At 38.9% G+C, this 22,170-nt stretch overlaps 1 long non-coding RNA gene across 1 annotated transcript in view; it reads left to right on the forward strand.

The window, feature by feature from the left end:
- The first annotated feature begins 254 nt into the window (after window positions 1-254).
- Window positions 255-22,170, forward strand: part of LOC147822733 (uncharacterized) — a 38,938-nt gene continuing 17,022 nt past the window's right edge. Inside the window, exons 1-3 of the long non-coding RNA XR_015444987.1 lie at window positions 255-1,935; window positions 2,254-3,370; window positions 14,323-14,439. This is a non-coding gene — a long non-coding RNA (uncharacterized LOC147822733). The remainder of the gene's footprint in view (window positions 1,936-2,253; window positions 3,371-14,322; window positions 14,440-22,170) is intronic.

A 22,170-nucleotide genomic window follows, 5' to 3' on the forward strand; every position in this document is an offset into this window, starting at 1 on the left:
CACTTGTAGAATAAATTAATAAAGGGATGAATCAATAGACAGATGGGTGGATGGATAGGTGGATGGATATATGTTAAAGATTCTGAAATATTTATCTTACTCCCTTTCTTTACAGATTCTGGACCAATTGTGCAATAGACTAAGTAGTCTAATGGAGAATGTCACATGGAGCTGCAGCCAGGATCAGGCTGCCTATTCCTTCTCTCAGGATTAATTTTCTACACAAGAGAAATAGGTAAGATTTTATGAGCAGTCACCATCACCTTGAGGAGGCCTCTTCACTCTCACACTTATGAAGTATAGCATGGGTACAATCAGAAGCTTATCCTTGGGGCTTACCTGAGGTATGTGTACCCACAGGAACTGGGGTAAGAAAAATGCATGCTCTTTGCATCCATGGTACTTCAGAAACTAAGCATGCCTACGTCAGCAAAGTTGTCCCCTGCAGGAGTTCCAGAAGAGGGGCAGGTGGGGACTGAAATCCAGCATCACATAAAGATATCATCTGCCCATCAAGCTGTGTGGTCAGAGGGCTGTGGTAACCTGAAGGGAAACTTTTGTCTCATTTGTGCAAAAAGGTCCATGGAAACTCACAGGGCTCCACTAACTATGCTTTCCTCAAATCTCACCACAAGCAAATGAATCTCTCCTGCTCCCTTTGAATGTCCACAGAATTCTAAGATGTATAGCAGTGTCTCTGTCTTTAGCTAGATGTCTGTAGCAATATCCCACCACTACCAGTCCTGATAACCAAAAATGTCTCCAGAAATTGCCAAATGTTTCCTGGGAACCAAAGTTGTTTATGTTGAGACTTTAAAGTGAACCACTATTTATATCTTCTGTGGCTCTCAGAGACTTAAAAGCTAGGCTTCAACATGTAACACAATAGTTTGTGAAAACACAATTTAATGCCCAGAAAGAGCCTGTAATCCCAGCACCCTGAGATGCTGAGGCAGGGAGATTGCAAGCTCAGCAATCAATGTGAAAGCCCTGGATTTAATACCAGTAACACACACACACACACACACACACACACACACATACACGCACACACACAAATACGCGCACCAGAAAGATTTAACACCTTTTCTTACATAAAAGATGTTTGAAAATTGCTTTTTAATCTCAAGTAAAATGTACTGTTCCCTAGAACAGCCTAAGATACTTTAGGTGAAATATGATACTGCTATTTTCGGGTGGGGATTTGGTACCACAATGGGCTTTTGCTTTAGCCATAAACATGTGTGGACATAATGAAGCGATTATCCAGTTGGAAATAGTAAATAACTCTTATTCCTTTCCAAGAGAACACTACTTTCACAACACAGGCCAGGAAATTTTCCATGATTCTAAGTTTTAGGTTCCACAAAACACTCTGAGGTTCTTCCTTGATTCTCCTATCCCACTATTCTGTTTTCCAGTGACCAAGAGTGAGGTTTCTTACATAGACCATCAAGTTAATGTCCAATTGCTCCCTGGGAAAATTCAACCTCTTTTTTTCTTCAAAATTGAAAATTTTTATCTGATTAACATCAAAATCTCTAATTCAAAGTTAAATACAATGATAGTGTTCCAGAACTCTGGAAGAATTTCTATACTCTGTCTTTCAAACCCTGTATAGACACTATTATAAATCCAACTGGATTCTTAGAGCTAGCTTGTTACCACTAAAGTGACCTCTCTCCTCATCCCCATTTCCTAAGATCAAAGCTTTCAAAAAGAGCTGGAAACATCTATCTTGTAGACCCACAGAGTAGAGGGGTTGACAGCTGTGATTCTGCTGCCCTGTGACGTGGATGCAGAATTCCAGAACTGCCCTGACTACCCCACACTCCTGGAAGCCCCACCTCGACCTCTGTGTGCCTCTTTCCTCATCTCTCCAGTGGAGATCACAGAAGTGCCTGCTGCTACAGGTTATTATGAGAAAGAAGTGAGGTAATGCATGTAAACTTAATAATTAATATTTGTGTAATGGTGTCTAACCACAGCGAGTGCTAAAAGATCATTTGTGAAACAAAATCATAAAATAAGTAGAGCAATGCAAGATCTTGGTCCTATTATCACCATTATGCAATTCCTTCAGGAAAAAACTAGCAAACGGACTTTTTGTCTTTGCTGTCCTTGATTCCTCATGTCAGTCTATTCCTTTTCCTGCGTCCATCTCGAGTCTTCTTTCCAGCTTCCTTCCAATGTGCTAGAAGACAACAGCTGGTGATGCGCAATGTGCCAGACTAAGCTTCCTTCTCTGAGCAGGTTTTGAATGTCCCCTGGAGCCTCTGAAAGGCTGAAAAGTCACCAGATCTTACAGAAAGCAATCTCTGGCCCTGCCCCTTCGGTGAGGAGTTGTGACCGCAGGAGAAGGGACCCTCCTGCACCTGTCTCCACTTTCCTGAAGCTGGCCCTGGAGAGAACGGTGATATGAATTCATAACTTAAGGCTTAAAAAATAAGTTTAAAAGGGGGAAATTGGAGGAGTGGGGGAAAAGAAAGAAGGGAATGGAATTAATTTGAGAAAAAGAAAAAATGGAAACAAAGTCTTTGTAGATAGGGAAGGGTGGAGGGGTTGAAGCGAGGTCGGGGGAATGGGGAAAAAATAAGAATCAAGAGCGATTATATAAAGGTGCCAATTTCCAGTGATGAATGTTATTATATTGTACACCTAAAATGTACCAATAAAATTAGTTTAAAAATAAATTTAAAAACTCAGCAACCTAGAATGTCTGTATGTTAACATATGGCAGTTGTGGCACTATCTTGAAATGAGTCATCTTTGGACTAAGTTAGAAGCACACATAATTTCCAGATGTTAAATATATATATATATATATATACTCCTAAACAGAAAAGCAAGCAGTATAGAGGAGGTACTGCTTATTTTACTAGCTGGTAATGTTTACTCATTTCTGATTTTCCTAAGATTATCCCCTTGTTAGCTGTGGCCTAAATGCATTTCAATTGCCTTTGAATATCTCAAGCGATTCTTAGCACCATGGAAACAGAACCAACGATATGCAAGAAGATTCCGCTGGGCATAATTTGGTTCTCTGGATACTTTTGATTGGTTACTGCCTGCTCTGCTACCCCCTCTCTGAAATGGAATCCTGTTGCTTGGGTTTATTTTTATTATCCAGAGTAGCACACTATTCACCAATATTGGAAAGTGCCATTCATCCATCCAAGTCTTTCTGGACACCTGGGCAGCACTGAGAAAGGAGAATCCTTAAATGTCAGAAAGCACAGACAAATGCTCCGAAAAGATCAAGGCATCTACTCCATGGACCATGAAGCAACTTGCACCTTTTAAAATGCTGTTGATGCAGGAGAAAAGACACCCCAAAAGGAAGCTGTCTGATGTCCTGGCTCTTGAGAATGTAAGTGGGGAGTTGTACAATCCTGAATAAAGGACATGCAAAGTAGAAACAGTGAAGGACCAAAGCTGAGAAATATCCCTTTTCTGATTTTCTTCTTAAACTTATTATAACCTTGATAAAATTACTTTGCTGCATTTTTATCCGCAAATGTCCATTTTCAGAGTAAAGAATTAGGGCCTGGGATCAATTTAAGGTCAATGTTTCTTAAAAAAGAATCAATGTTTATGAACTAATGAATCCTTTGAATGAACGGTTAGACCTAAGGAACATCATTAGACAGCATTTCCTGTATTTGTTTCATCATCTATGATAAAGACAAAAGGAAAATGTCAAGGTCAAATCCGTCTTTCTTGTTTAAAAAAGACCATCTGAGCCTCTTGAGCCATCTTTGGCATCAGTCTCAGCCATGTAAAAGCATAATGTTCCCCTGCACCCTAAACAACTAGGTTCAGGAAGTATCCACGTGAGCATTTTTATGATTTTTGGATTCATCTCTTCTTGTGTTTTTGGAGTTATTTGAAATTGTCCAGGCATATGTCAATGCACAAGAACAGAGACCAGCTGCTTCTTGGACCAAGTAACAGCATGGCAATAAAAAGACTTAAGGGCCAGAGCTGGACAAGCTGCGCCTACCTGACCTTCACTCAACACAAGAATGATTGTGACATTTAGATGCTGAAAGATTAAAACATTGAAAACATTGACAGAAAAGTTCCTGTACAACCATAAGAAATACATTAGTAAATACATTCACAGGCATTGCTAATTTTAAAAACTTACAAGGAAGGTAGTCTGACAGTTTATGTCAATGGATATAAAAATAGTAGATAGAAAATTGCAGGGGAATGTAATAACCAGAAAAATGAGAAAAACTATTCTATAACTTATTAGCAAAGCAATTAAGTTATTTAATTCTGTGAGAATAGTGAAAGATGAGGCAGATGCATATCATGTTTGTGACCACCAGGATCTTTTTAACAACCTTCTTATATGTGGAGAAGTTCTGAAGTGATAAGTCCTATTTCTGAAGGGAAAATATAGAACTCATCTTCCCAACTCCTTGGCAACAGAGATGTAACATGAATCTAGCACTGTTGGTCCAAATCAAGACTTTGCTACAGATGAGGGAAATAAGAGGATGCAGATGCTGCACAGTATTTATTTTCTTTCCTTCTTTTGATGTTGTTTTGTTGGTTTTAGTTTGGGGTGATGGGGATTAAACCCATAGCCTTGGGCCTGCTAGGCAAGCACCCTGCACTAAACTGTGTCTTCAGTCCTCAGATTTCACTTTCAGATGCAATGACAGCAGAGGTTTCCAGCTTTGTAGACACAGAGTGTTTGGCACCAGCTGATATCCATAATCAGGCAATGGGCCGTGGTGTCTTCTGATAGCAACATACTCTTCTCTAGAGCAATCCCATCACGTGATGTGAGCATCAATCAGTGCCATGTAGCCCTCCAAGACTCATTCTGGGCCTCTGGAAGGACTGATAAATTCTTTAGTTTGTAAAAAAGGGTACTAACTAATAATATTGTCTTTATTTGTATGTCCATGATGCAAATATTAACTGTAACACCATTTGTATAACAAGCTTTTAGAGTTACATATCAAGATTCAGGGAAAAAATTCACTTTTGGCTCATTAAACCTCATAAGAATTTATGCTAAGGGTCTGGATGTGTACCTCAGTGGTAGAACACTTACCTAGCATTGTGTGAGGCTGGTTCAATGCCCAGTAGTGAAGAAAAACAAACAAACAAAAAAGAAATTAATGCTTAAGGAAATGGTCCAAAGAAAGGATTTCAGTGTGGCAAAAAATGATTTAAAATTTAAATGGATTAGAAACACCCTAATTGCTCACCATCAGAAGAATGGTTAGGGCAGTAGGATGCCAGCACTTCCACATAGCAGGAGAATGAAAAAAAAAAAACACTCTGTGAAAGAGAGGCCAGGGGACTCAGCTGCATTTATACAGGGTGAATATTCTTTATTTAGACTGAATATCTATTGGGGCTTTGTCTCTGTTCCATGTTTTTTTGTTGCTATGACAAAATACCTGAGGCTGAGTAATATAAAGAAGTCTATTTAGTCCACAGTTTTAAAGGCTGAAAGTCCAAGATTAGGCAGCCCTATCCATTTGTCCTCTGGGAAGGCCTTCTGGCTACATCATGACATGATGATGACATTGTGGTGGTAGAATGTGCAAGGGGAAAAGAGCAGCCACATGGAGAGAGGGGACACAAGAAGCCAGGGAAGGACATGTGTGCTCTTTTAACAATAATTCATTCTCATGGGAATTAAGTTCTTTAAGACCCAGACCATCTCAAGACGAGCACTCATCCAATCATGGAAGTGGGGCCTCTGAGACCCAATCACTTTCCACTTCCCCAGTAGTCTTCTCCTGTTATAGATTCCACCACCTCAGAACAACCACACTGGGGGCCTAGTTTCCATGACAGCAGCTTCAAAGGTCACACTCAGACCACTTCCTGTGGGGAATGGAGAATGGCATCAGAGACGCCAAAAATCTGGCCCTATCTCCTCCGAGGCTGCCCCACCGGCAAACTATTTTACAATGAATAAAATGGTTATTGGGGAGTTAAGGTAGTAATGTTAGAAAAATCTTCATAATGTCTAATTAAGGAAATAGACCAAAACACAAAATCATGTCTATGCTATGATGTCTACGGTCATATAAAACATTGAAATAGTCACTTGCGACAGGTCCAGAAGGAAACAGAAAAACAACACGATTTCTTGGAGAGTGGAATTGTTTGGTTTTGTTTTCTGCTGCTGCTATTCAAAGCAACAAATATTTTTATGTTTCACAAAATGATCTTAAATGTTCAAGATTTTATCTTCTCAATGACTCAGAGACATTAATGGGGCCATGGCTACGTGCGCAGTGGGGATGACTTTGACCCCTACTGTCTCTTGGCAGAGTCAGACTCCATCTGGGCTCTAGATAACTTGGCTACTTCTGCCTGTCCCTGTCCCTGTCTTTGTCCACAGGGAAAAAGGGAAAAAACATTGTCATGTGAAGTCAGCCACATAGACCGTTCCACAGGAACTGTAAATACATACTTGCTCACATGAAGCAGGGGAGCTGTTGGAGGACAGTAAACTGGCAAACCTCTTTTGCATTCTCTAATCAAGCTGCAGATAACCACATCCTAAAAATTTCACTCTAAGGTATTTATCCTAGAGCATCTATTGGCACATATGCCCGGTAAATATATACAAGAATGTTGATAACAGCACCAAAAATGAAAAGCAACTTTAATGTTGATCAACAGCAGAATGGATTTTAAAGTGGGTGGATCTATAGTGGAATCATGTCATTCTACACAACCACAAACATTTCCTCACTGCATTTAGACTCGATACAGTGAGGGAAGCTCCTGAACATAGTGATAAATGAAAGTAGAAAGTCATTGCATGATTCCATTTTCAAAAAGTTTAAAAATAGGTGAAATTACACTCCACCATGAAGAGATATATTCAGAGTGAGTAAAACTACAAAGTGAGGAAATGATTATCACAAATATAAAGAAAGTGGTTACATCTAAGGGAAGTGGGAAGGGCTGGGTTTGGAAAGGACAGGCTGTTACTTCGGGGCTATGAGCATTCTTTTTTTTTTTTTTGCTTAAATTCTTTTATTGGTACATTTTACAATACGATCACATTTATCATTGGGTGCTTGTACCTGTACATGATGTATCTTGGTTCTTATTTTTTCCCCATTACCTGTGCACTCTTCACCCCCTGCACCCTTCCCTATTTACAAAGACTTTGTTTCCATTTTTTCCTTTTCTCATAATTTTTCCTTTGCCTTCTTTCCTTTCCCCTTCGCCTCCCACCATCCCTACCCCCTTGGACCATTTCTTCCTATATCAAGTTATCAATTATTCGTTTTAATCATTTTAGTCCTTATTTACACTTTCAGTTTCTCACACTAGAGAAACTATTCAGTATTTACACATGTGTGTACTATTTACTTCTCTTTAAGAGTATGGCCTCAATGTGCATCCATTTAGCTATAAATGTCTCTAGTTTGTCATTCTTTATGGCTGAGTAGTACTCCATTTTATAAAAAAACAAAACAAAAAACATCTTCTTTATCCAGTTTCCAGTTGGTGGGCACTTGGGCTGCTTCTAAGCTTTAGCTATTACACACTGTGCCGCTACAAACATGGGTGCACATATATCACTGTGGTATGATTCTTTTAATTCTTTGGGGAAGATACCCAGCAGGGGAATAGCTGGGTCAAATGGGACCTGTAGTCCTAGTTCTTTGAGGTATCTCCACACACTGCACTCCCACCAACAATGGAGAAGGGTTTCTTTCTCCCCACACCCCCGCCAGCATTTGTTATTGGTTGATTTCTTGATAGCAGCCATTCTTTGTGGGGTGAGATAGAATCTCAGTGTTATTTTCATCTGCATCTCTCAAATGACCAGTGATGTTGAACAGTTTTTCATATATTTGTTTGCTGCTTTTACTTCCTTGTCTGAAAAATGTCTGTTCCTTTCAGGTGACCATTTTTGAATTGGGTCTTTGAATTTGGGGGGGTTCTGATTTTTTTCAGTTCTTTATATATTCTAGATAGTAGACCTTTGTCTGAGGTACAGCTGCTAAAAATTTTTTCCCATATTATAGGTTGTCTGTTAACTTGGTTGGTGGTTTCTCTTGCAGTGCAGAAGCTTTTTTAATAAGACAAGATCCCAGTTGTTGATTCCTTGTGCTAGTTCCCATGCTACTGTGGTTTTGTTCATGAAGTCTTTTCCTATGCCAATGTCTTCAAGAGTTCTACCTAACATATTCCAGCAAGTTTAGTGTTTCTGTCTTAATATTTAGATCTTTAATCCACTTCAATCTTAGTTTAGTGCATAGTGATGAGTATGGGTCTAGTTTTAATCTTGTGGCAGGTTGAAATCCAGTTTTCCCAACATCATTTATTAAATAGGCTATCTTTCCTCCAATGATGGTGGTTGGCTCCTTTGTCAAAGATGAGGTGGCTGAGTATGTCTAGAGTTGTTTCTGTACCTTCTACTCTATTCCACTGATCCTCAGGTCTGTTTCTTTGACAGTACCAACCAGCATTCTTTATTTAGACGGTCCTTCCACAGATGTTAATTTCATTGTGTTGCATTAAACAGTGGTATATCTGTGATTTACCTCCTTTGCATGTGTATGTTATAGTTATAAAAAGCTTGACCGATCAAGGGTGAGGTAGTGGGAAAATCACCTTTTCCAGAAAAGGAAATCAGGAGGTGAGGGAAATTGAAGAAGTTAGTTAGTTAAGACCTGGGTTGAAGACACAGAGCCACCTCAGGGTTACCAATGAGGAGCATGGCTCAGAAACACTATTTCCTGAATAAAGATGATCTTTTGAATTTCTCCATGAGAAGTCTAGACCACTAGGAATTGTACCTTCGAAAGGCTCTGAGAAAGTGGAAATAAGAACTCTCCACAGGTCCTAGAGGCTAGTGCATGGGGAGGTGTCCCCTCTTAGGTCATTCCTGTGCCATTTCCTACTTCCATCTCTTCACCCTCCCTCAAGAGTGAGGCATGGACCTGCCAACACAAGGTCAAGATTGGAGATTCTGGATCTGAAGTAAGATTGGACGGCACTGTCGTGAAGCATCATGAACACAGGTATGCGTATGAACTGGCCAATCCCATAGGTCCTGGAAGCCCATGAAAGAGCTCTGAGATAATAGGGAAAGGATTTCAAGGACTGTTGGCTGGGAGCAGGACTCCAAATGTTGTCAGTGGAACCTAGAATAGCAAGAGAGGTGAGAAGTGAGAATTATTGCTACACTGTATTACAGCCAGTGAGGCCACCTGCCTCACCATGCATATAAACTGCTGCCCAGGAGGATTTGAAGTTAAGCCTTATAGAGCCCCCCTCATACCAGCTCACAAAGCAAAGGACTAACAGTCATCCCATTGATTAGTCAACATGCAAGTTCTGCTCCATACTAAAATGTTCCACCAAAAAGCGAGATTATATTGATTATTTGTACATTTGAAATCTATCATTTAAGGCTCAAACCCTGAGGATTCTCATGGCTTAAATTTAATGTTGTGTCCTGTCATACTATTAAACTCAGATAGAAGCAAAAGCATTTACTCAGTGTTCCTGCAGTGCCATGTTAACCTTAACTTTCTATTAACTGGGTTGTTTTACAGCTGTATAGGAGGTGGAGATGAATTTTTGGATTTTTGTGTAATACAGATAACTTCTGTCCGGTGGAACAGATAACCTCAAAGGTTATTGTTACAACTGTAACTGTTAATAGCTGTTAAATATTAACCAGCTTTGTATATAACCCAGCAATCTTATGCTAGCCCTAAAATATCTTCTTCATCAAACATTGTTTTGATCAGTTTTGAAGTCAGTTAGACATCCATTGTTCGGGGTAAGAAAGTCTTTCCCTCTGTGAAAGTCCACATGAAGAACGTGGTGAGGATACAGAGGCAAACTACAGACTGGGAGAAAATATTCACAAATCCCATACTCAACAAATAGAGGAAAAAAACAAATCTAATACTGTACTAAAAAATGTACAATCCAATTAGAAAATAGATCAAAGAACCAGGCATAGTGGTACATGCTTCTAATTCCACCACTGAGGGAGGCTAAGGCAGGATGGAAAAGTTAGAATCTTTGCCTGAGCAACTTAGATCCAATCTCAAATTTTAAAAAAAAAGGGGAGTAGGGATGTAGCTCAATGGCTGAGTTCTTGTTTGGTTTGGATCCCTAATACCACACACACACACAAAGACCAATGGTATGAGCAGGCATTTCACTGGACATGGTAAATAATCATCTGAAAAGATATTTAACATCATCAGCTATTGAATTAAATTAAAATTATCATCAGACAGGGCTCAAGGAGGTCCTCCCCAAAGTCCAAAGAAGAGACGCTCTTCCCCATGCAGGAAGCAGATTTTCAGAACACATCAATAAGAGGCATAGACAAATTTATTAGGCAAAGTAAAGAAGCAGACACTGAGAAAATGCAATGTGAGGCTTGAGAGAAAGGCACACGATGGTCTGGAGCTGGAGCACAGGGTTTGGGGGACGATTTAGGATGTGTATTTCTAGTGTCTTTCAGGTTACTGTTAGTGAGCTAGGTTAGGATGCAAACCATTTGCATGTGTTTGAAGTTTGGAGATATAGTACCCAAATCAGTACTGTTTCCTTGAGGGCAGAAGTCTATGAAACTTGTGCATCTACAGTATTACAGGAAAAGTGCAGGCTCAATTTATAGGTGGAAGGCATGAGCCCAATTTACAGGTTTATTGTATCTTCAAGGCTCTTAGGAATTTCGAGAGTGACTTCATTAAGTAGGTTGATTGTGTCCAAACCTGAAATTTTCTTAAAAGTAAAATTTCTAGGGGCCAGGTATTTAGCTCAGTGGTTATACCGCCTGCCTTGCAAGCGTCAGACCCGAGTTTGATCCCTGGTACCGGAAAAAAAAAAAGAAATTTTTTTAAAGTAAAATTTCTAAATTACAATTTTCCTGTCTTTCTGCTTATATTTATTTCTTTTATGCTACCTCAAAATGACAATGAGATATCACTATATACCTATCAGAGTGGCAAAAACTAAAAGACAGAATATAACACCAAATGTTGACAAGTACCGAAGAAATTGACTCACTCATATATTATTGGTGGGAAGGAAAAAATGGCCCATCATACCACAGCGATATATGAGCATCCACATTCAGAGCGGCAGTTTGTAATAGCTAAAACTTGGAACTAGGACCAGGGATTTAGCTCGGTGGTTCCGCCACCTGCCTTGCAAGCACAAGGACCTGAGATTGATCTCCAGTACCAAAAAAACAAAAAACAAAAAAAAATCTTGGAAATAGCCCAATTGCCCATCAACCAGAGACTGGATAAAGAAGATGTGGGTTTTTTTATGAAATGGAGTATTACTCAGCCATAAAGAATGAGAAACTAGGGGAAAAGAAAGAAGGGAAAGAAATAAATATGAGAAAAGGAAAAAACAGAAACAAAGACTGTGCAAATAGGGAGGGGTGGAAGGGTTGAAGGGAAGGCAGGAGGGGAAAAAAATAAGAACCAAGATATATCATGTAAAGGTACAAATTCCCAGTGATAAATGTCATCATACTGTATACCTAAAATGTACTAATAAATTTAATGAATAAAAAATATATAATCATTGGAGGAAAGTAGGTAATTGATATGCAGATCTCTATCATTTCTTCCAATTATATATGACTTCAATTGTCTCAAAACTTCAACTAAAATAATGTGTGCTCTCTGTGGAAAACATTTTAAACATAAAGGAAATATGAAGAAAGTTAAAGTTATTCTTAATGTTATAACTTGGAAATAAGTAACTGTTAAGTCTTTGAAGTATAATCTTTCAGACTTACAAATCTGTATTAAAAAATACAATGGTACCTTGGTCTACAAACTTAATTTGTTCCACAATTCTGGGGAAGGTGGCCACATTTGTGTTCATGCAGGGAAGATGGCTGCAGCGGTGTTCATCACCCATTGGAAGAGTTTACAAACAAAAGCAAAATTTTGCCAACGTAGAGTATTAATATATTGATATTGCACTGCTTAAAAGTTGTTTTCACTTAAGATACTGTGAGCAATTTTCCATGTCATTAGTCTCCTAAAGTATTTTTATGACTGTACTTTGTTCCTTCACATGAAATAATATTTAGTAATGTATTTAATATGTTGTTTTGTTCTATTTTTTTTCCTATTGTAAGAAGTTTCCAATGAGTCTCTTTACAGAAAAATCTTTAGTCACGTGCCTAATTTTTTCCTTCTGATAGACACTAAGAAGTGTCATTATTATTCAAAAGGTAAAAGCATTTTTACGACTTTTCATACTCATCACTAAAATACTCTGAAGAAAGATTGTGGCTAAATACACCTCAATTTGATGATAACTAAAAATATCCATTCCCCAAGCCATTACAAATACTGGAGATTATAGTCTTTTAAAGGTCACAAATTTGATAAGAGACTATAAGAGACAGTATTTTGTTTTTAAGCTTTGTATTCCTCTAAAACTAACTGAAAAATATTTTTGTTTCATTGGCCATTAAGGTTCTTCTTAGGGGTGGGGATGTAGCTCAGTGGTGGAGTGCTTGCTTACCCTGTGAGGCCTTGGGTTCGATCCCCAAGATGACAATGACAACAACAAAATGGCTCTTCTTTTGGAAATTGACCTTCCATGTCCTTTATCCATTTTTCTGTTTCAGTGGATACCATATTTTCTCCTGGATTTATAAATGGGCTTTATAAAGTGATGCTCTTAACCCCCATATATAATTTTTCCCAGTTCATTATTTTAATTTTTTAATGTACAGAAGTTTCACATTTTTATGTATTCAATTGAGTCTGTCAAGCCATTTGTTTGTAGCTTCTATAATTTGTTTTCATGTAAATTATAAGAAGCACATTTAACAACTTTTCCTAATTGCTCACCATTTGTTTAGCCACTCTTTTAGTAGGTCAGCTTTTCTTTCCAAATTTTAAACGTCAACCTTGTCAGATGCTCAGTTCTTGTGTATTAGGGGATTGCTTTCATTCACTTCTTTCTGTTCCACTGTTCCATTTATTGTTGCAACAGTCTCATTTTGTTTCATCATACTGACTGGTTGCATTATATATTATACTGCACGGAAGTGTAAACTTCTATTGTGTTGTTGTTCTTTTAGGTTTCCCTTAGTCTTCTCACCCGTATACTTGCCAGACTTGTTTTTTCTAACTTGAGTATCCCACTGAAGCACACATAGATATGACCTACATTTCCATTTCACCAACTGCTAAATATAACAGAGACTATCTACTACAAGCTGACTCGTGCCTGGCACTGTTCCAAGTGTTTCTTATGCATTGATTCATATAATGCCAGCAGGAGTCCCATAGGTGGGTGTCTTCACAGCGCAATCTTTATAGAAGAAGAAACAGGGGCATAGAGGAAAGACAAACTTGCCCTAGGCCACACAGCTCACTTACGGCCACGCTCACTGTGGCGTGTCATGCATGCACTGAACCCAGGGCATCCGACTCCAGAGCTCACTATTTCACCAACAATATAGCAAGGGTTTGATTTTTTTTTTTGCTTTAAACTATGAATACTAAATGTAGTAAGCCTTCAAGATGCTACAACTGGAAGCACTGTGAATTCAGCTTCTCAGACACCTTCTATCACAATGTACTGTTCCCCTCCAAAGTGACTGTCTTAATCTGTTTCACATTTCTACAGGGAAACTTCTGAGGAAACTACTTTCTAAAGGAAACATTTTGGCCCATAGTTTTAAAAGTCAGTGTCAAGGGAATGCATTTGGCGAAGGCCTTCTTACTGGCCAAGTCCTCAGGTTATTCCGGGAATCCCATGGCAAACACCAAGGAGCACCTTGCATATGTGCCCAGGTTCTCTACCTCTTCTTTTAAAGTCATCATTATTCAAGCATGGAGGGGCCCCTCCCGCATGACCTAGCCAATGCTGATGTTCCTCCCAAAACTATGGCTTAATGTCTATGCTTTCAACACTTCACAATGGGATTAAATTTAACACACAAACCTTTAAGGGACACATTCAAGTCATATCCAAACCAGGGATGAAGAATGAAATTTTGTCAAAATTATAAAATAGCACAAGAATGTTGAATCCTAATAAAGGAGAAAAAAGGGAGGCAGCAAACTGTTCCCAGAAGAGCCCAGGACTACACAACAGGGAAACTTGTTTGATTGATTAGCTTCACCCTACCCAAAATGTCTTCCTGATTGGTCTGTATCCCTGGATAAAACTCCACTGTTGCATGTTCATTCCTTCAGCTTAACTCTCCAAGATGTGACTATGCCTAGCAACAGAGTGCTAATTATTTAAAATGTTGAATGATTCTAATTCCTCCTAACCAAGAAACTGTCCCTACCATTACAGGAGTTATCAAAGTTGAACAAGGAGATGGGAAGAGAAGGGGATGCGATTCTGCTGCCGGGAAAGAGGAGGCTGTGAGGGGAGGTATGCATGATGGGAGACCACAACTGACAAGCACAGGTAAGTCAGACAGCAGCCCACGTGGTCAGGTGGCAGATGTTGGCAAGAAAGGAGCCTGAGAGGAAGGGTATAGGGAGAAGTTTCCCCAGGGCTGGAGCTTGGTGCAGCTGAACATAAGAGAAGAAGCCCTTCTTTTGGGGACCAGGAAGCAAGGAAGGGATGTGAAAAGTGTCCATCCCTTGAGATTCACCCACAGTCTCTAAAGTCCCCTGGAAACACACATGAGAGCATTGTCTAAGGACATGCAAAGATAACACACACAGCACCATGAAAGGAGACAGCTCTTTAGATTTTCCTCAAATCTTTGGGCTTGTGAACTTCTTCAACAAAGTTCTAAGAACATCAAGTCTCCACCAAATCTTTCATGTGTCATTGCCAAGTAATGCTGATTCTGAATTCTAATACTAGAGAGGGGGCAGTCAGCCACCTTTTATGTGAGCACCTTTCATGCAAATTGTCACTTGCCCACAGAAATACTTTTCTTTCTGTTTTATGGGGGTGTAAGTGGAATATTTCAGTGCTTTTGTTGAGAAAAAAGCAATAAATACTTATTGCAAGAATCAGTGACATAGAAAAAAGGTGAAATTCCTGTCACCTTTGTGTGTCTCTGTCAGATTTTTTTAAATGGGAACCCACGGTTCTTCAATAGACATTTTTACTTAACATAATATTGTGAACACCTCTTTATGTGATGAGATTCTGTCTTCTCTACTAATGGCTCCATAATATTTTACTATATTTGCTGTCCCATAATTTATTCAACAAACCCACTTAACAGCTTTAGGTAATTATTTTTTTCTATTATATGTTATTCTTTTACTAATTGTTGCCAAAATATTAATTTTGTAAAAATGAAGAGATAAATGACATATCTGTCATATTTTCCTACAGATTTTCGTAGTTCCACTGCTTGTTTATGTTATTTGCCACATTTTTTCTGATGTCTAGCTTTTTCATGAACCTGTTAAATTTTACCATAAAGCCTTGTTCCACTTCACAATTAGAAGAGCAGAGATGAAAAGGGAGCTCAGAGATTCTTAAATTTGGAACACCTTTCATTCTCTTGATTTTTTAAATATTTTAATCTGCAGGTATATTAATTTATTTTTGAAAATTTTTCTTCCAAAATATCTTTTTTTTTCCTCCATTAACTTTATTGGTACATTTTAGGTATACAATACAGTTACATTCATCATTGGGATCTTGTACCTTTACATGAGTCTCTTGGTTCTTATTTTTTTTTCCCCTTCCCTTGACCTCCCTTCACCCCCTCCACCCTTCCCTATTTGCAAAGACTTTGTTGCCATTTTTTTCCTCTTCTCATATTTTTTCTTTCCCTTTTTTCCCTTCCCCTACCCCTCCCAATTCCCCTGCTCTTTTAGACCTTTTCTTCCTGATACACAATATCAGTTATACATTTTTTAAATTACAATATTAAGATCTAGGAGACATAAACACAGATTTTACAGAATTTAAAAGGATATAGAAAGCATATTACAAAAATCTTTTTTGAAATAAATTTGCCAACTTCTAAGAAGTACTTTGGAAGACAAATTAATGAAACTAACTCTGGAGGAAATATAAAATTTGAATAGCACCTATTAAAGAAAGTATATTCCTAGCTTGAAAACCTACCTATATGACAACAGCAGGCTCATAAACATTTTAACTGATAAATTATATCAAACAATTAAAGCAGAAAAAAGAAGGAACACTTCTCCCCTCATTTTAGGAACTCAACATTGGGCTAATCCAAAAATTGAATAAAGATAATAGAAGAAAAAAGTATGAACATAGATAGAAATTTGTTTAACAAAACAAACTATGAGAAGTCAGATCTGGCAGGATGTAGAAAGTGGTTTTGTTATAGGGATGGCAGTGTTGGTTCAGCACTGGAAGATCCACCCCCAAAAGTCCTCATTTTAACAGAGAAAAGGAAAAAGCCATATGACCCTGTCACTAGTTGGAGAAAAAGTATTGGACCAAATTCTACAGCTGTTCATGGTAAAAGGTATCAGGAGACTAGAAGTAGAAGAGAAACTTCTCAACAGATTAAAGACGTGTACTCCATACTTCCAGTGAGAATGCCTTATATGAATGGAGATACAATGCTTTCTCCTTAAGGTGGGGAACAAGGGCAGATAGGCTTACTCTTTATCTGTCCATTAAACTTTGAAACCTAGTCCTCACCAAAATAGTCTGGCAATAAAATGACACAACTAGGATAGGATTGGCATGGCAGAAGCAAAATCTTTAAATGTAGATGAAATGATCATCTACAGAGAAAATACTAAGAAATCTCTAGGAGCCCCTAGAACTTGTACTTGAATTTATCGGGATTAGAAAACACAAGGTATATATAAAAATTCAGGTCTGTGTATACTTGCTATAAATGAAGAACTGGATATTGACTTTTAAAAGTTATGTAGGAGTACAAAGGACCCAGAAAAGCCAAAAACAAAAACAGTATTGGAAGACATTTAGCACCCAATTTTAAGACTTCTTCTAAAGCTACAGTAATCAAGGCAGTGTTGGTGTAAGGAAAGACATATAAATCATTTGAATAAAACAGAGAATCTAGAAATAGAACCACACATATATGGTCCACTGAGCTTTGAAAGATTATTTAACATTAGCATTTTATAGAATATAAACTCGATTCAAGAGCCGAGGAAGAGATAGTGTCTTCAGCAAACGGCACTAGAACACCTGGTATCCGTATATAAAAAATTAACCTCAACCCTTTTTTTCCATACATGAAAATAACTTGAAGGGATCTATGAACCTAAACAAGAAAGCCTAAAAGTATAAAACTTTAGGAAGAAATTATAAGGGAAAATATTTATGAATTCAGGTTAGGCAAGAACTACCTAGGATACAAAAGACATGATGTATAAAAGAAAAAAATTGATAAATGAGATTCCATCAAAATTTAGAACTTTAAATGACATCATTAAAATGAAAGATATTCCTTAAACAGACCATATTTACAATGCATATAATCTATGAGCAGAATATATAAAGAATTCTGAGACCTCATTAATAGACAACCCAATTAAAATGTAGACATAAGAAGATGATAAATAGCCAGTATAGCACAAGGAATGGTGTGCAACTCTAGAATCAGAAAAATACTAATCAGTACAATAATAAGATTGAATTATACACTCATTAGGGAAATGAAGTCAAAAGTTTTAAAAGCCTTGTCGTGACTTTTTCTTTTCATTGGATTCTCCCCCTTTGCATTTAATTTGTCATGCCCAATGGATTCATTCTGATGGGTTTCCTGGGGTTGTGATCCTCATTGTCTTTTCCTAGGGTATTGTCTAAAATGTTTGCCAGTTTGGTATTTATGAAGTTCCTGAGGTGCTCTTTATCATGAAAGTATCTTATTTCTCCATCAATTTTGAAAGACAGTTTTGCAGGGTACATCAGTCTGGGTTGGAGGCTGTTTTCCTTTAGGGCTTGAAATACATCAGTCCAAGCTCTTCTTGCCTTGAGGGTTTGCATTGAGAAGTCTGCTGTGATTCTGGTGGGCTTTCCTTTGTATGTGATTTGTTTCTTTTCTCTCACTGCTTGTAGAATTTTATTCTTCTGTTGGATTTCTGGAATCCTAACTATTATATGCCTATGTGTAGATTTTTTTTGATTAAGGCTAGCTGGAGTCCTATATGCCTCACTTATCTGTATGTCAAGTTCTTTCCCCCTGCTTGGGAAGTTTTCTGCCATCACTTCTGTGAAGAGTTTTTTTATGTCATCTGCACTCTCTCCTCTTTCTCCATTGACTCCAATCAGTCTTATGTTATTCTTCTTTGCATCGTCTAGCAGCTGCTGGATTGATTTCTTGTGTTCCCTTACAATTTTAAAGCAATTGTAATCTTATGTTCTATATGTGAAATTCTATCCTCACATTGGTTCGTTCTGCTGCACAGACTTTCGATGGAGTTTTTAATCTCTTGGAAATCTGTTTGTATCTGTTTTATGGATTCCATTTGTTTCCTATGTTGGGATTCCATCATATTCCTCAGATCATCTATTTTTTTATCCATGTCCTCTCTAGATTTATTAATCATGTCTTGTACCATGAGCAAAATCTTTGCTGTTATCTGAGTAATTATTTCTGACTTCATTTTTCCCAGATCCTCTTTTGTTGCCACTTCAGAGAGTCCAGGTGGTTGAGTATCAGAGTGTTTCATCTTGTTTCCCTTTAGGGTTGCTGTAGGTGATCCAGAAGTCTGTTTTTGAGGCTTGTTTGTGTGTCTTCTCATTTCCACGGTGAGGGGGGTGGGTGCTTCTGGCACCCATGCGGCTCACCTTCTCTGCTCTAGGAACTTGGGTTGGCAGCGGGGGAGCTTCCTTCTGGGTTCTGGGATGGGCTCAGCTTCTCTGCTCTAGGAGCCTGGGATGGAGGCGGGGAGCCTCCTTCCGGGTGCTGGGACCAGCTGAGATTCACTGCCCTAGGAGCCTGGGATGGAGGCAGGGGAGTTTCCTTCCGGGTGCTGGGACCAGCTCACCTTCTTGGCCCTAGGAGCCTGGGATGGCAGCGGGGGAGCTTCCTTCTGGGTGCTGGGACCGGCTGAGCTTCACTGCCCTAGGAGCTTGGGGTGGAGGTGGGGGAGCTTCCTTCCGGCTGCTGGGCCATTCTCTTGATCTTAATAAAATGTTTTTAAGCATATCAGACATCAACCTACTGGAACATGAGAATTCCGTATAAAAACACAACACAATCATAATGGAGTGAAGCTCTATGTTCTCCATGTTCACTGTTACCTAATTAAATCTTCAGTATGATTTTTCTGGTGAAAAGTTGCAGGAAAAAAGTGCATGTTTTAGGCTTGATTATCTAGGATCACATGACTTATGATCACTTAATGATCTAGGCTCTAGGGCAGGGCTCTAAACTCTAGCTACTCATTAAAATCGCTTGGGAAGGAGCTGCTGAGACCAATGTCTGCTCTTTGTATGAAACAATATGTAAAAAGGTCAAAGTATTGAATGTGATCTCTTCTGGGACCACTTAGCTCCATTTTCTTCCTTGATACCTATACATTAAAACCCTACTGCATTTAAGAAATGAGAGGTAGAAACACCACCATATGGATAGCATCAGGGCAGAACTGTTGCCCACCACTTAAAGGGTGCAGAGCAAATTAAGATTTATTATACATTGTCCATGGAAGGCAGGCTAAGCAGAACTGGGCTAAGAATTAGGTCCATGGTGCCTACAGGCAGACAAAAAGGGAAGGATGGAAGGAAGGAAGGAAGGAAGGAAAAGGAAAGGAAAGGAAGGGAGGAAAGAGAGAGAGAGAGAGAAAGATAGAGAGAGAGAGAAAGATGGAGAGACAGAGAATGTACTGAGGTAGGGAGGAGAGTCTTTAAAATCTCCCAAACTAGAACCATGATCATGCATGACAGGGTTAGGGTGTGGTTACTGAAGAAAGTCACAAATGCAAACCTAACAAATATGTGTCTGTGATTGAGTCTCCTCTCTTCCCCAGCAGACTTTGTAATTATATCCTGCAGACTGTACAGAATTCCTGCAGGAAGCTTTCCTACACCTCCTACAATCTAACCATCTACCTCCAGATCTGTCCATCTTCCGTTCCACCACACTCTCCTTTCCTCCTTCCTTCTTGCTTTTGTCCTTCATTTCTTTCCCTATCTCAGTTGCTGAAAATGATCAGTGGTTAATGAGACTTGAATCACTTCTTCTCCCACCAAATGCTTTCTCCCTTATGTACAAACTATCTCAGGCCCTTGCATTCTAGATCATTCTTTTCCAACTATATTTTAGCTAAAAATTCCTTAGTATCCATTCACTTTATCACTTTGTAGTTTTGAAGAGGTACCTGGAACATGTGTGTGTGCACATGCATGTGCATGCATGTGTGCACGTGTGTGTGTGTGTGTGTGTGTAAAATGTGTGCAGGCATCATCTGCTTCACAGGATATGGATGAGAACTGGAAATGGATGGGAACCCTCTGTGACTAGAACGGAAGGTCAGACCTTAGGGCAGGGCTCTCAACTCCAGCTGTTCTTCAGAATCTCTTGGGCAGCTTTGAAACATCCCCAGGCCCAGGCTATTTTCCCATCCAATTAAACCAGACCCTTCGGGATGGGACCTAGCATCAGTACGTTAAACAGCTCCACAGCAGTTCCAATGTGCAAGCAAGCTGAAAGCCCCTGCTCTGAGGACATTAATGTGTTAGTCAACCTGCTGAAATTAACCACCTCCAACTCATTGTTATCATTATCAGGTGGAGGCCATAATGGTCCATCCTAAGAACCTACCAACAGCAATGCAGCAAAATTCTGCCACTGTCACAGTTGAACCAGTGTCTTTCTCAACTCTAGGGAAAGCATCTCTCTCCAGTGCAATCCTAATTCTCTTACAAACTAGAGTTTACCACCTGTGCTGTGAACAGCTTGCTTTCTGGTAAAGTGGAAAAAAGCTTGTGCCACAGAAGTTGCTTTGACTACTTGTGCTGTCAGGATTCTCCACTCTGCCTGTGTGTGCTTGTGTTATAAAGTGTACATGTATGCATGTGTATGTGTGTGTTTCCATGCTCTTTTCAAAGCAGTTGTTGCTGAATTTGACAGTAAGAAAACAAGGAAGAAGTGGGAGAGAGCTCTCAGTCTTGCCTGTTTCTATTTGTCTTAATTTTTCTAGGGCATCATGTCACTTAATAAGCACTTATTTTTTAATCAATTTACCGATATTATCTTGCTCAATTTCTACAACTTCATGGGTTAGGTATTATCTTCATTTTATAGGTAGGGAACCAGGAACATAGAGATTAAACTTGCCTGCAGGCAAACCACTAAAACATGATAGCCTATTTGACTTCAAAGTTCAGGCTCTGCGCCATGTATCAGTGCCCCCTAGAGTATTTTTTATATGCTCTTTATCCAAAGTTAAGTACTGTATTAGTAAAATACACGTTTTTATCTTAAGGAATTCCATAAATTATCTTTACTCATGAGGTCTATCAGGACAGATTGTAGAGCTCCATAAATGCACAATGTTCAATATTGCTAGACAGGGCTATGCCCAAATTGGGCACTTAAATGTTTGCTAAGAGATGGATGGGTTGGTGGATGGACAAAGCAATATATGTATGCATGAATGTGTTAATTTTCTATTGCTGGAAAAAAATACCTGAGAAAAACAATATAAAGGAAGATTTATTTTGGCTCACAGTGTCAGAGGTTTCAGTATATAGTTGCCTGGTTCTGCTGCTGAGGGCCAGAAGTGAGGCAGAACATCATGACAGAAGGGCATGGTAGAACAAAGCTGCTCAGCTCATGACAGGAAATGGAGAACACTGAAAGACCCAGAAAAGAAGAGCTGGGACCTGAAATGGTCCCCAAGGTCACACTGCATGACTCATTCCCTTCAACTATGCCCAACCTTCTAAGCTTCCATTGCCTCCCGATTATGCCATCAAATTATGATCTTGTCAAGACGAATCCATTGAAAACTTCAAGCCATCATTATCCAAAGACTTTCCAAAGCCTCACCTCTGAACTTTGGGGGGACATTTCAGGTCAATGAGACATTTAACTAGCTTATATTCTCTTCCCTATTAGATTAAGTTCCTTGAGGGGAAGAAATATGTAATATTCTGATCACTAAATTATTCTTTTTGTCATGATTTGAAAAAAATAAACTGTATTTTGATATCTTTCCGTAAAGTCAGAAGGCCTAAGTCTTACCTAAATCCAAGGGA

Source organism: Heterocephalus glaber, unplaced genomic scaffold (assembly GCF_053883595.1).
Source record: "Heterocephalus glaber isolate CG9 unplaced genomic scaffold, H.glaber_assembly_v1.0 deba00001608, whole genome shotgun sequence".
NCBI classification, from domain to species: domain Eukaryota; kingdom Metazoa; phylum Chordata; class Mammalia; order Rodentia; family Bathyergidae; genus Heterocephalus; species Heterocephalus glaber.